Below are 14,054 nucleotides of genomic sequence, written 5' to 3'. Positions count from 1 at the left end.
TTTTCAGAAGATAATAATGACCATATAGACAAGGAAAAGGAAATATATAATCAAATAATTAAATAAATAGGTACATCTTAATAAGAAAAAGCAGGAAATCAGGAAAAGAATGTACAGCCAGTTTTAAAATCACCCTTCTCGTTTTTAAACACTCATGTACCCTTTGCTTTAAGTCTAGGTCAGTTACATATTTGTGGGATGGCTTCAATTATTTGGAACATTGGGAAGTATTTTTGGCAATTAAAAAGGTTCGGGTCTACCTCCCATACACGGACATTCCCATCTCAGTTTTTGCCATAGATCACCTGTGCAATATCAATATTTAGGACATAACTTTTTTTTTTTTTTTTGAGGTGGAGTTTTGCTCGTCACCCAGGCTGGAGTGCAGTGGCACGATCTTGGCTCACTGCAAGCTCCACCTCCTGTGTTCAAGTGATTCTCCTGCTTCAACCTCCCTAGTAGCTGAGATTACAGGTGCTCACCCACACACCCAGCTAATTTTTATAGTTTTAGTAGAGACGGGGTTTCACCATGTTGGCCAGGCTGGTCTCAAACTCCTGACCTTAAGTGATCTGCCTGCCTCGGCCTCCCAAAGTGCTGGGATTACAGGCATGAATCACCATGCCTGGCCTAGAATATAACCTTAATTTCAACTTCTAAGTAAGACACCACTGATTCCAACACGTCAACTAACCACATAAAAGGACACCAGCAAATGCAATTTGTAACCTGGAAGTATGTATAGATAAAGACATCACATGAATAATCTATCCTCTAGTTTACTAGCTATTCTTAGACATGTACCTAAAGCCACAATTGCATTGTTTCACAAAACTAACACTGTAGTGGAAACAGGTTTGTTTCCCACTGTGGCTCAGAGAGGGCCGGTAGCACTCCCACTGCTGAGGAAGGGGATGAGAGCCTTCCCCGTCTGCTGTGTAGCGGGGACGATGTCGTCAACAGGACTGTCACACAGGTTTGCGTGGATGTAAATGGAACAACCTTGTTGTGTCGGGAATTTGGCAGTGTGAATGAAAATTTTCAATGTGCATATGCTAGCCTGACAATTCCAGTTCCTGGTATCTACCAAATATATATTTAGTCACACATATGCATAGATACCTGCATAAAATGTTTCAATGCAATATTGTGTATAATCAAAACTCTTCAGTGATAGAATGGTTAGATTATTTGTGGTAAATAGGCAATCTAAGACTGGCCTATAAGCACTGACAAGGCAGAATCCTTAAGATGTGTAGCAAAGTGACTAGAGAATGGTACAGGGAAGCATACACAGTGTAACCTGTTCACATACGACAACCCAGAACCTAGGGTGTATTCGTCTGTTCTCACACTGCTAGAAAGAACTGCCTGAGACTCGGCAGTTTACAAAGGAAAGAGGTTTAAATGACTCACAGCTCCACATGGCTGGGAAGGCCTCAGGAAACTTACAATCATGGCAGAGGTGAAGCAGGCACATGGTACACGGTGGCAGGTGAAAGAGAGAATTTGAGAGAATCCAGGGAAAACTGCCTTATAAAACCATCAGATCTTATGAGAACTCACTCACTATCATGAGAACAGCATGGGGTAGGGGTAAACCACCCCCACGATCCAATCACCTCCCACCAGGTTCCTCCCCAACCCCTGGGGCTTCCAATTCAAGATAAGATTTGGGTGGGGACACAGAGCCTAATCATATAATAGGGGCATGTCTTATATTTACATGTGCATGTGTGTGAATACAGAGGAAGATGCCAGTGTGGACACAGACCCAGTGGATAGCTGAGATGATCTTTGGAGACAGGAGTAGGGTTGTGACAACTAAGAAAAACTTTCACTTTTTACTGCAAATACTTCTAATTGTTTATTTCATATATATACCGTTTATTTATAGATAAAATATTTATTTTATATAAACAGACTGTAATAATTTATTTGATTGCCAAAGAAAATCCATGTAACATTTATGTAACAAAATAAACTGAAAAATTTAATGATTTATCTATTAGTATTTTCAAAAGATATGTGTCAATTATTGTAAAAAATGACTAACAAATTTAGGTTAGAAATTTACACTCCCAAAGTCACGTAATACTTGTAAGCAACTTGCACTCCCCAGACCCCCAAGCCATTTGCTGCTTTACAATATAGTTGAAGACAGGCCCTGGGATGCACTGGCTGTCTACAAACCAATAAACAATGTGGCAAGGACATCACATTTGTGGCTGATTAGATCATTCTAGCTCATTAAAAAACCTTCTTCCATGTTAAGCAAAATGATATAGAAGAGCAAAGAAAAATGGAGGCAATTAGAACAAAGGCGGATTGGTGCCGTGTCAGAACACAGAAAGTTGTCTGGTACCCTCGCCCTCCTTCCTTCTGCAGGAAGGTGTTGGTGAGGTGGGCCTTTGGGGCTCTCTCTGTCCCCTCAGGGTCTGCTGTTTGCCTGCAGCCCACTCATGGATAGTGAGGACTTATCACCAAGGCAGACCCAGCAAGAAACACACATGGTAGAATGGCTTTTGGCATTGTTGAATATCAGCAGTGAAAGCAATCGTAAGGATAGGGCAGCCTGCCTCTTCATTTTTAGATTTGGTCACTGAAGTCCAGAAACCCTAACGAACCTGTACAGGGTCAAAAGAGAAGTGAGCAGAAGGCCCAGGACAAGGTGACAGGTATGCAGTCCCCATCACTCCTTTCTCCAACAAAGTGAAAAGTAGTTTAAGGAAATCTAAGATTTAATTGCAGTGAATTTTATTAATAACAAGCTTTAGTCTTCAGGGCACACGGGAGAAGACGTTTCCATGGGGCTTAGAAAAAGTGAGGAATAGCATTAACCAAAGAGCAGTAACTGGGTTCTGCCATTCACATCTTACAGGCAATACCTGCTCTGGGAGCCCTTGAGCGTAGGAACCTGGGGTACTGGGAATGAACACCCAATGCCCCCACACACATCCCTGGCCAGCAGCTGTAGGACATGGCCAAGGAAGTGGCTCATCCATCCACAGAGCTTTCAAGGCTTGCAGGTGCCTTCTGAATTTTGGAGAACCCAGTGGTTCTGCATCTCATTGAATCCAAAGCTTCCCAAGAGGCAAATGCCCAAATAAATCCCAGTCAGAGGACTCAGGCATAGCCCTGCCTTCCTTTCTTTCCTGGGAAGCCCCGAGGCTCAGATACTGAGTTCTGAGTTAGCTTAGATGAGTTCACTTCACCCTCCCTACCAGACCCCGAAACCTGTTCCTCCTCCCTTCACGCTGAGAGTGGAATCTCTAAGAACATGCCTCTGTTGTGGATGCCTCTGACCAAGAATAAGTCCACATAGTGACCATGATTTGTATTATTATCGTTATCATGACAGCACCTTACACGTGTATTCCAATTTAAAGTTAAAAGTTATTTCACACACAAACATGTAAAGGAGGTAGAATTATGCCTGTTTTACAGATGAGGAATCCCAAGTTCCACAAGCATTGCTTTAGTGAGTGAGGAACAGTAGGAATCGGAGCTGGAACTAAAAGCACGCACTCTAGCCTGGCTCCTAGGTCTCCCGAAGCTTGGTGACATGTTATTTCTCAATTCCTAAGACTTACCACCACCTTATGAGACCTTTAGTTTAAGCTGCTTTGTCCTCTCCATGTTCCTCAAATATAAACTATACTTCCTCACTTTGGTTCACACCATGCCTCTCTTTATGCACATCTCAAAGATTTACCAGCCTTCACATCAAATCCCATCATTTCTCTACTCAAAGACTTTTAGATCATTCTGGCCCTCAGGAGGAGGCTGTTCCTCTGAATGATGAATGAGGTCATCCTCTCGCTGATCCGTTCATACCTTCACACACTGTTTCACACAGCCAGCCAGTGATTCCACTGTTTGCCCACTTCTGCTAATGCCACTGTTGTTATCAAAGAAACTAGGGTGCTTGAAGATAGGGATTGCACCTGTTCATTTTTGTATTACCAGGGGCCAGAGGAGAGAGAATCCATTAAATGAATGAATTGAATAACAATAATGATAATAGAGTTCACTTCACCCTCCTTCCAAGCCCCCCAAGGAACTCATGGCTCCTTGAGAGTACAGAAGATGTTTATTACTTGGTGAATTCTTCATTTGTTTAGCATAGTCCTTAGCACATAATATGTGCTCTCAAATAATTACTAATCAAATGGAAAAACATAAGCTCTTAAAAAAAAAAAACCAACAACCTGTATCAGGAAAGAAGACGAGAGAGCAAGTGATCATTTGAATCAATGGTGCTACCTTAGGAGTGAGTGCAAGTGGCAGAGAGACAACTCGATGTGGGTGTGTGTAAACTGTGCCTGAAGGTGTATGCGAACCTGTGTACCTGTGTGTGCACCTGTATCTGTACCTGTGTGCCCGTGTGTGTACCTGTGTGTGCACCTATGTGTGTACCTGTGTGTGTGCTTATGTACCTGTGTGTAGCTGTGTGTGCACCTGTATCTGTACCTGTGTGTGCCTGTGTGTGCACCTGTGTGCGCTTTTGTATGTACCTGTATGTGCACCTGTATCTGTACCTGTGTGCCTGCATGTGTGCCTGTGTGTGTGCTTGTGCATGTACCTGTACCTGTATTTGTACCTGTGTGTGCCTGTGTGTGCACCTGTATCCATACCTGTGTGTACCTGTGTGTGCACCTATATCTGTACCTGTGTATGCCTGCGTGTGCACCTGTATCCGTACCTGTGTACCTCTGTGTGTGCTTGTGTATGTACCTGTGTGTGCACCTGTCTCTGTACCTGCATGTGCCTGTGTGTGCACCTGTAACCGTACCTGTGTGTACCTGTGTGTGCTTGTGTATGTACCTGTGTACCTGTGTGTGAACATGTATCTGTACCTATGTGTGCCTGTGTACCTGTGTCTGTGCCTGAGTATGTACCTGTGTGTGCACATGTATCTGTACCTATGATCTATGTGTGCTGTGTACCTGTGTTTGTGCCTGTGTACCTGTGTTTGTGCCTGTGTGTGTACCTGTGTATATCTGTGTGTGCACATGTATCTGTACCTGTGTGTACCCGTGTGCGTGCACCTGTGTGTGTACCTTTGTGTACCTATGTGTCTGTGAAGTGAGATTGAAAACACGAGAGTCTACTTGGCTCTCTGTTGTCTCTGACACACAGAAACTTCATGAATGAAATCATGTTACTGATTGCTAGCTGAACTCTCCTCAATTTTCAGAGAATCCTTGGGAAGAAAATCAGAATTCTAGCAGCAAGCCCCGCTCTTAAAATATATAGAAATTACTGTCTGTCAGAGGCTGTGAATGCAGAGTGTGATTTAAATGTGCTATGAGTTTAACTTAAAGCACAGCCACACATTTCAACTAGAAAATCCTAATGGTAGGGGCATGAGTGTACTTAAGGCCCTTCATCTGTGACAGAGTTGACCACGTGGAAGCGCTTTGTCTTCCTGGATGCAGTGCCAAGGACTGGGGGTGCTCCCCTGCTCTCTAAACCTGCAGCCTTTTCCTTCACACAGCAACCACAGGAGGGTGCATGCCGAGAAGTGAGATTCATCTGCATAAATACATCCTCCAACTAACTGCTTCCAAGTGAGAGAAAAAGGACTTTCCACGTTCCAGCACTTCCATGCTCATTATTTCATTTGATCCTCAAAACAACCCTGAGAATAGGCAACCGAGATATTATTAGCTCTATTTTCAGAGAGAAACTGAGGTTCAGAAAGGTAGCTTGCCTGAGGTCACAGAGCTGGGATGGGGACCCAGGTTTCCAGGCTGGACATTGACAAGTGTCCACCCTGGCAGTCACCTCCCAACTCCCATATGTAACAAGCTTTCCGAGCAAAAATGAATGACATGCCCCACTCTGACTACACTGTGTCTTGGAACCATGGCCACGGACAGCACGCCCCACTCTGACCGCACTGTGTCTTGGAACCGTGGCCACGGACAGCACGCCCCACTCTGACCGCACTGTGTCTTGGAACCGTGGCCACGGACAGCACGCCCCACTCTGACCGCACTGTGTCTTGGAACCGTGGCCACGGACAGCACGCCCCACTCTGACCGCACTGTGTCTTGGAACCGTGGCCACGGACAGCACGCCCCACTCTGACCGCACTGTGTCTTGGAACCGTGGCCACGGACAGCACGCCCCACTCTGACTGCACTGTGTCTTGGAACTGTGGCCGTGGAGAGGTGACCTCCTCTCTGCAGGATCTGATTTCAGTGGCTTAGGAAGGGCCTGTCCTCCAGGTTGTTAGAACAGTACCCATGCCAATCGCTGAAACCCTTCCATTGGAAATCCAGTTACTTGAACATTTTTTTAAAAGAATTTACCTTTATAAGTGCAAATGATTCTGGGCTAGCTGATATTTTGAGTCACTATTGATTAAAAAGATATTAATTTTTCATGGAACAAGGAAGATGTTTGCAATAGTATGGCCAGCATCTATCCTCATTCTCTGTCCCTCTCTCACACCCATGTACCCCCCACACTCTTTCTCTCTCATTTTCAGTCTGTATTTCACAAGGAAGAAAGCCAGACAGTAGCAATTGCCTGGATTTGGATGGAGGATTTAGGGAGGGCTGGAGGCTTAGAAGCAGGCATTGCGTCGGTTTTTCAAAGCACAGCATGCGCTTTGCAGCTAACCAGAAAGGCATGCTCTCTTTTTCATTTGGCCACTGTTTGTTGTGGATATCTCCCTTTGGGTTTTGGGGAAGGAGCAGTGGTTTGGGAATTGCTGGCTTCCTACCAAACACCACCAAAGAGCAGTGCAGTCCCAGCGCGGCCCACAATGGCAGGGACTGAGATGGATAAACATCACAGTAGATAAAGACTCGCACAGCCTGGGCCTCCAGGCAGGACAGAGTTGCAGGGGAGAGAAGGAGGGAGGTCATCGCTTCTCCTCTAAGTAAGGAAGGCTGCAACAGGGATGCCCACAGTGCTCAGGGTTACGCAGAGGTGAGCGGACTCTGCCACAGAAGTGGGGAGGTTTTCCGAGGAGCAGCAGCTGAGCTTTGAGAAGGTCATGTCATCAGGCTATGGATGGTAAGTCACAGAGGGAGATCTCCTGGACAGAAAACAGTAACACAAAAAGCATGGAGCAGTTGGAGGGAAGGGTGTGTTTGGATGGTAAGTCCTGGGGGAGCCTGAATTGTATCCCTCAGGACCCAGCGAACCTCCTGGCCTCCCCTAGAGTAGTGAAGAGCCAGGTTGCTGTTTTAGAACAGAGAGGAGGGGAAGAGACAGAGAGGAACGAACCTGGGGGAAGTAGACCACGAGAGAGCTGCTGGGGTGAAGCCTGGTCACAGAGAGGCTGCTCACCTCTGTGCAGGGAGAATAAGTTCCCACGGGAGGGGAGGAGAGAAAGGGTGGGGCCAGGCGGTAGGAGGAGAGAAGGAGCCTGGAACCAAGCCATCCTGTTTCCTAAAGCTTGCTTTGTTTCCATGACTCTAGAAGCAGTATAAAAGAAACATCCTTCCAGTGCACAAAGCTTGCAAGAGAGTAATATTATGAATGTTTGAAATCATGCTGTACTTGATGGCCCTGTAAGGTAATGATGAGGTTCTCAGTGTGATGAGGTAGAGATCCATATTTTAGCACATATTCTTCATAGCTGCAGCTCTCTGTAAAAGTTATCAGCATATGACAATTCAGAATCCCACATGTAGTTTCTTGCAAACTATATACTAGAAAAAATACTTTGGAGATATAACTAAAAGAAGGAAGGAAGGGAGGGAGGGAAGGAGGGAGAGGAAGGAAGGAAGGAAGGAGAGGAGGGAAGAAAAAAGGAAGGAAGGAGAGAGACAAAGGAAGACAAAAGGAAGGAAGGAAGGAGAGAGAGGAAGGAAGAAAAAAGGAAGGAAGGAAGGAAGAAAGGGAGGGAGGGAAGAAAAGAAGAGAAAGAAAGAGAGAGAGAGAGAAAGGGGGGGGAGAGAGAAAGAGAGAAAAAGAAAAAGAAAGAAAAAGGGAGAGAGAAACAGAGAGAGGGAGGGAGGGAGAGAAAAGAAGAAGGGAAGGAGGTAGATGGCTTGAATAATGTAGGTCATGCTGAGGCTGTTCACAATTTTAAACATCTAAAAAACACAGCTGATATCTACCTAGAAGGAATCACTAATAAATCATACTGTTTCAATATTATCTAAATATATTCTTATTAATGACATACAAAGTAATAAATACATTACAGTGTTAATGCATGTGTGTGTTCAAGAGAAACAAGTAGAAAGTAAACACAAGACAGAGTGTCCCTGTAGATTCCACAGTGAAAATGTGCAGCGCCCATAAAGGTTGGGACAGAACGGATGAAGGCCCTCAGTGCTTCCAATCCACTGACGTTTATTTTCAGGCAAAGGCCCATTTAAAATACTTTCTATCAATGCTAAAATGATGAGTTTAATGTGTCAAAGTAGCATGCTTTTAAAAATTGGGGATTTTTTTCATGGGATGATTTCATCAAGTAAAAATCTCCAGGCAAAAATATCCTACACTCCAATTTGCCCAACCTCCTCTGTCCAAACAAAGGAATAACACTCATCTGAGCAAGACCTCCTCTTCCCGCCTAAGCCTCCCCGCACCGCACGCCCACCAATGGGCTGGCGGCCTCTCCAGCAGAGCCGGCAGATTTCCCCAGCTGTGGGAGGAAAGCTCTGTTCTCTTCCTGTGATGATATAAGCCTCTCCTCATCCATCAGCTTCAGTTGTAGGAGAGACTCCTGCCTAAATCGGTGGTTGGGGTTGGCTTGAGGTTTCCAGCTACCCAAAAAGGGACCCGCCAAGAGAGACCGCAGCTCGGCACTTTAGCTGGCAACTGTGCAAAGCTCCACCCCATGAGTAGTCGCATTACTTCGGGTAAGCTTTGCCACCTCTCTGGCCTTTACTTTTGTCATCTCTGAAATGCAAATAGTAATTGCGTCTACTTTAGAAGGCTTGTCAGAGGATCCACTGAGACAGCACAGCTCCTGCATTTAGAAAATGCCCTCATGCTGCAAACCTTCCAGTCACCAGCCAGCAACTCTTCCATATCCATCCAATAACTCTCTGTTCTGCACCTAATAAGCATTCCACTCTTATATACAAGCCTCCTTATAAAAGGCCTAGACTTAAAAATAATAATAATAGCAAACACATCGAAGGTAAATGGGAATGAGGGCACTTTCAACACACAAAGCTTATATAACATATTTGTGCTATTTAATTAAAATGTAACTAGTCATTCAGTACTGTGTGGTTTTTGTTACTTCCTTGTATTTTAATAGCTCTGTTCAAATATGAGTAACTCACCACAAATTGTATGGCGTGCAAACTAATATATTCACCTGATTGGCCTCCACACGTGAGGGGGACGCAGCCAGGCCTTCCGGGCCTTCCCAAGTCCCGCGTTCCTTCCGTGAGGCGGACGGAGCCGGGCCTCCCCGAGTCCCGCGTTCCTTACGTGAGGGGGACGCAGCCGGGCCTTCCCGAGTCCCGCGTTCCTTCCGTGAGGGGGACGCAGCCAGGCCTTCCGGGCCTCCCCGAGTCCCGCGTTCCTTCCGTGAGGGGGACGCAGCCAGGCCTTCCCGAGTCCCGCGTTCCTTCCGTGAGGGGGACGCAGCCAGGCCTTCCGGGCCTCCCCGAGTCCCGCGTTCCTTCCGTGAGGGGGACGCAGCCAGGCCTTCCGGGCCTTCCCAAGTCCCGCGTTCCTTCCGTGAGGCGGACGCAGCCAGGCCTTCCGGGCCTTCCCAAGTCCCGCGTTCCTTCCGTGAGGCGGACGCAGCCGGGCCTTCCAGAGGTCCGCGTTCCTTACGTGAGGGGGACGCAGCCAGGCCTTCCGGGCCTTCCCAAGTCCCGCGTTCCTTCCGTGAGGCGGACGCAGCCGGGCCTTCCAGAGGCCCGCGTTCCTTACGTGAGGGGGACGCAGCCGGGCCTTCCCGAGTCCCGCGTTCCTTCCGTGAGGGGGACGCAGCCGGGCCTTCCCGAGTCCTGCGGTCCTTACTGGTTAACTGTAGTCCCGCACTGTTAATGTTTTTCGTTTTTTGAAGCCAAGATAGCGTGCTCACCGCAAAAGAAATATGGACCTCGATGAACAGATAATAGGGAGAATCTCATGCACCCATCCTGGAATTACGTTTTTAGCTTTGCCCCCATCACTACCATTGGAGGGAAGCAGCTTCTGCGAGAGGCATTTGTAAAGTCTCCATGTCTCCCCAAGAAGTCACGTTCTGCAGACCCATCAACCATCCCATGTCCCGCCACTCCCTCTAGTAAATAAGGATCCTTGGGTTTTTCTGGATGCCTACACTTACTAACTCTTGACCCAATTTTTGCATAAGCATCGCAGAATCAAAGATCTATAATTAACAGATTGTTATAAAATTCGACAATGAATAAACTCTTAAATTCCAATTCGAAAATATTGTAAACTTTGCATTATGAATTAACATGAGTGTCTGTAGCAAGGTTAAGATCAATTTATAATGTAACCTAATCTTCACCTTGGTCTTTATTGGCACTGATTTAAAAAGATCTGTGTGCAATATCATCTTCTGAAGATAAGTTCCTTTCATTTATTTCTATTTGCTCTGATCCTCCTTTTGGAAAACAAAGAATTTTTTTCTAAAAAAAGGTATGATCGAAACTTGGCCTTAATGCACTTAAACAGCAATTCATCCTCACACAATCCAGTCTTTATGGATTGCAGGCCTAGGGTAAGCAGGTTGCAGGCACAGTGAGTGACAGACAAGCAAATGTCAGAGGAGATGCTCTTATATTTGGTCGTGGGCTCCCTCTTCCACCGAGGCCTTTCCTAAATCTGCCTTTGATGAGCTTCCCCCAGCGATCAGCTCTGTCCGTTCCCTCTGGAGCTGCACAGAAAGTGCTTCATGGAAATGTCATCTGCCAGGACAGCAATTACTGGCACTCCAGCAATCACGGGCACAATGCAGAGTGGGTCGAATTCAGGTGAGAGCGAGAACCCACAATCAAGCCCGGGGAAGGAGAACAAAGCCATTTTCTTTCATTCGCCGTCAACACAACCATCAGGCCTTAATTACACGGCGCGTGCGGGGCTGGCTGCTGAAAGGCATGTTATTACCCAGCTTAGTTCCAAATCAGCTCAGTATTGATGAGCGGCAGAGGGAGGAAGCCAGCCTCGCCCCCGTGGAAAGGAACAGGCACCAAACAAGCAGATGAGTGGCAGAAGGGGGCACACTCCAGGGAATTAAAAAATAATTTTAGAAGGGAGGGAGGGACCCGGTACCTAAACGCTGGCTAAAAATACGTTTCCAGAGGCCCATTGCATTCATGGCTGAATTCAACACAGGTATACCTACTTCAGCCAGGGCTGTTTAGTTGGCCAATATATCTTACTGGATAAGTTCTTGAAGCTGTTATTCTCTGCTCCCAGCATTTCCCAAAGGCTCCCACAAGTCTCAATACACATGTGAGTACATTCTTTGTTCTTATCCCCAATTCTTTTTAAGCAATTTAAGAACATTCTGAAAAAAAGTTCTCAGATTATCCCCCTCTCTCCATATATATAATAAACATGTATGCATTTATCATTTATATTCTCACTTAAATATATATGCATATTTGCCTCTGTCTACCTTAAAATAACAAATGTTCAGTGCAAAATATTTTTTAGAGATTGGCATAATAACACTTAATGGCAAGCTCTAACATCTTTGAATAAAGCCTCTACAGTAAAAATAAATGGTTCATTTACTACTAAAAATTACACACACAAATGCATGCACACACATATACACTTCCTTCCCATGGCAAAACACCTATATTTGTGTATGAACCTAACACAAAAAGGCATATTACTCAGTATTACCGAAAGTTAATGGTAATATTGACAAACGCAAAACAACATGAATTTGGAACTGTTTTGTTTAGAATTCTAAAAACGATTCTGCTATTTGGTGGGGTGCTATGCACCTGGATGTGGAATTAAGAGGTGCATCTCCTTTCAAGCTGGGGGAACACACACTGCCAATCCCCCAAGCTGAGCTTTGATGGATGCACGAACTTACCAGCAGGCACACGCTCACGCCGATAGGAGCCGTGCACAAGCGTGTGCAGTGCTTAATGCCAAATTATGTCATTTAAGGGACCTTTACATTTCCTAATCTATTTAAAATGGCCTAGAAAATAAGTCCCGATCTGTGTGCCTGGGCTAGGTCTATTAAGAGTCAGACAGACGGCATAATGAAAGCCAGGGCGCAGCCCTAATAGGAAATCCAATGTTCTGTGTATTCCCTTCCTCTCCCTTTTTTCCCAGGCTTTAGACTTCCTGGGGATCTGTCTCGGGCAGATGCTCATGTTTTCCAAGCTTATTGCTTATGGGAAGTGGTAGGAGTTTAAGAAAATCAGAGAGAAGAAGCTGTCATCTTGCTGACAAGCTGGCCAAATGCAGGTGGGTCAGAGTTTTGAGTGATGTGAGTTTTGAAATCCACTTCCAAGGCAAAATTAAAATACAAAAGCTTTGTCCTGCCACATACGGCCATCTGATTTCCCTAGGATAGATGGTTGCTGAAGACCTGGGAAGCTTCTCCTCTGACACATGCTTCAAGTGAGCGTGTTTACTCTGCGAGACTACAGGGAGAGGAAATTAATTTGAGCTGCTGCCGCCTTCCTCCCCAGCGTAGCCAAGAACATAGCCTCCTAACCAGCCTCTCCAATCCATTGCTTCCCCTCCAGTGCATTCTCCACACAGCAGCAGGACCATCGTTCTAAAAATGAAATTGCATCATACTATATAAGAGCTTCTGATTGCGTTTGGGGCTTCCAAAACCTGAACTCCTGGCCATGCCGCCACCGCAGCGTAAGAGGCGGCTCCTCCTCATCCCTCCTGACTCCTGTGTTGCCCACAATGTTCTCCTGGAGCAGTTCCCAAAATGGGGTTCGTGAGCCTGTGGGGGTGCCCTCCACCCTTTCATGGCCTTTCGGGGGTCTTCCCTCATGCAACTACATCATCTGTGGGGTTGGATTATCTTCAAATGCTTCAGCCAAAACAACTTATGCAATATGTTAAGTGCAGAGGCAGATGAGAATTCAGCTGCTCTATTAAGACACGCATGAAAGACATTTGCTAAATGTGAAACAATGACGCTCTTTCAATAAATGTCTTTTTTATGGAAAATATTATTTTTCATAAATATATAATCACTTATATTAACAGGTAATGGGTTTTAAAAATATTTTTAATAACTAAAAAGCAAATAATGTTTTAAAATATCTTAGTTTTAATTGTTAATGTGGTAGCTATAACTTTCATGAACAAAATCTCTGCGAGGGCTTCAGACTATTAAGCCTATGAAGAGCCCTTGTAACTGAACCTGGTGAGAAGCAGCGTTCTCAGGACCGCACGGGGAGAAGCAGCGTTCTCAGGACCGCACGGGGAGAAGCAGGGTTCTCAGGACCGCACGGGGAGAAGCAGCGTTCTCGGGACCGCACGGGGAGAAGCAGCGTTCTCGGGACCGCACGGGGAGAAGCGAGTTCTCGGGACCGCACGGGGAGAAGCAGCGTTCTCGGGACCGCACGGGGAGAAGCGAGTTCTCGGGACCGCACGGGGAGAAGCAGCGTTCTCGGGACCGCACGGGGAGAAGCGAGTTCTCGGGACCGCACGGGGAGAAGCAGCGTTCTCGGGACCGCACGGGGAGAAGCGAGTTCTCGGGACCGCACGGGGAGAAGCAGCGTTCTCGGGACCGCACGGGGAGAAGCAGCGTTCTCGGGACCGCACGGGGAGAAGCGAGTTCTCGGGACCGCACGGGGAGAAGATCGTTCTCAGGACTGCACGGGGAGAAGCAGCGTTCTCGGGACCGCACGGGGAGAAGCAGCGTTCTCGGGACCGCACGGGGAGAAGCGAGTTCTCGGGACCGCACGGGGAGAAGCGCCTTCTCGGGACCGCACGGGGAGAAGCGAGTTCTCGGGACCGCACGGGGAGAAGCGCCTTCTCGGGACCGCACGGGGAGAAGCGCCTTCTCGGGACCACACAGTTCCTTGTTTGTGTGCACACACCGAGCTCTCCCTTCCTCAGGGCCACTGCACAGCTGGTTTTTCTGAGAGGAAGCCCACGTAACACCT

General features: G+C 46.6%; 1 protein-coding gene across 12 annotated transcripts in view; it reads right to left on the bottom strand.

Moving 5' to 3' along the window:
- The window catches only part of MYT1L (myelin transcription factor 1 like), a 559,436-nt gene that overhangs the window by 401,331 nt on the left and 144,051 nt on the right, over positions 1-14,054 (bottom strand). For 2 of the 12 annotated variants that reach the window (XM_063789381.1, XM_063789382.1), the window contains exon 1: positions 9,302-9,957. The exons of the other annotated variants lie outside the window; for them this stretch is intronic. The gene's annotated coding sequence lies outside the window, so the exon portion shown is untranslated. Of the gene's footprint in view, positions 1-9,301; positions 9,958-14,054 lie in introns of those variants that run through there. 12 annotated transcript variants of the gene reach the window in all.

Source organism: Pan troglodytes, chromosome 12, assembly GCF_028858775.2.
Source record: "Pan troglodytes isolate AG18354 chromosome 12, NHGRI_mPanTro3-v2.0_pri, whole genome shotgun sequence".
NCBI classification, from domain to species: Eukaryota; Metazoa; Chordata; class Mammalia; order Primates; family Hominidae; genus Pan; species Pan troglodytes.
This window is presented reverse-complemented; position numbering and strand designations above follow the sequence as displayed.